The 819-nt window shown below is 53.1% G+C and overlaps 1 protein-coding gene across 3 annotated transcripts in view; it reads right to left on the bottom strand.

The window, feature by feature from the left end:
* Positions 1 to 819, bottom strand: part of LOC113211084 (neurobeachin) — a 293,174-nt gene that overhangs the window by 151,143 nt on the left and 141,212 nt on the right. The gene's annotated exons all lie outside the window — the stretch shown is intronic.

The raw sequence follows: 819 nt of genomic DNA, 5'->3' as shown, positions 1-819 counted from the left end.
CTTTCATTTACAATACAGTCATACCGAAATACGACATCAAGTAGATAAGATTGAACTAAGCTTTGCTATCGCCCAGCCAAGCAGATCGGACAATTAAACAAGATATACTGAGAATTTTTTTCTGGGTATGAGCTCCCAAACTCAATGGAGGGCCAATCATTTTGAGCGGGGACAAAGTTGGTGGCAATAGACACACTCCAGAGTCGTAAATTTTAGGATACTGACAGGCAAAGTTTACTTGAGCTAGGTCTCTTTTAACAATGCATGCGAAGTGCAAAGAGCGGTAAGAGTGCGCCGTCCTGCCTGTCAGTCGGTCCGCGCTGTGGGTTGGGGTGGGTCGGGTCGTTGGTAATTGACAGCCCCAGGCTGACGGACAGTGGGTCGCCGCCCGGCCGTCCGGCGGCGCACGGGGCTGGACGCGCACAGCACGAGTTAATATTGATGTTTGTCGGGGCGTATATGAGACGCGGGCGCCCGCATGTGCGTGCACACACACACCTGTGCACGCAAGCACGCACGCGAACGCACTCACACGAACTCACGTGTGCGCACACGGGGTGCGCGCACGACGAACGAACACATGCAAACACACAATACAACAGCGGGGACCCCGGCACAAACACTACACCACCTATGAGCCGCCTGCTTGTCCATACCGAAACGATGAGCAAAATAATTAACCAGACGTCAAACAAACGTGCGGCCCGGACGGGACGGGGCGCTCGCGCTGCACTGCGCTGCTCCGGCGACGTGCACAGCGGTGAGGCGTAGTCGCACGGAAGTTATAAATATGGAAAATTACTGAAAATAATAAATAAT

Source organism: Frankliniella occidentalis, unplaced genomic scaffold (assembly GCF_000697945.3).
Source record: "Frankliniella occidentalis isolate FOCC.00 unplaced genomic scaffold, Focc_3.1 Scaffold80, whole genome shotgun sequence".
Classification (NCBI taxonomy): domain Eukaryota; kingdom Metazoa; phylum Arthropoda; class Insecta; order Thysanoptera; family Thripidae; genus Frankliniella; species Frankliniella occidentalis.
The sequence above is the reverse complement of the archived record's forward strand: the minus strand, read 5'-3'. Positions and strand labels throughout refer to the sequence as shown.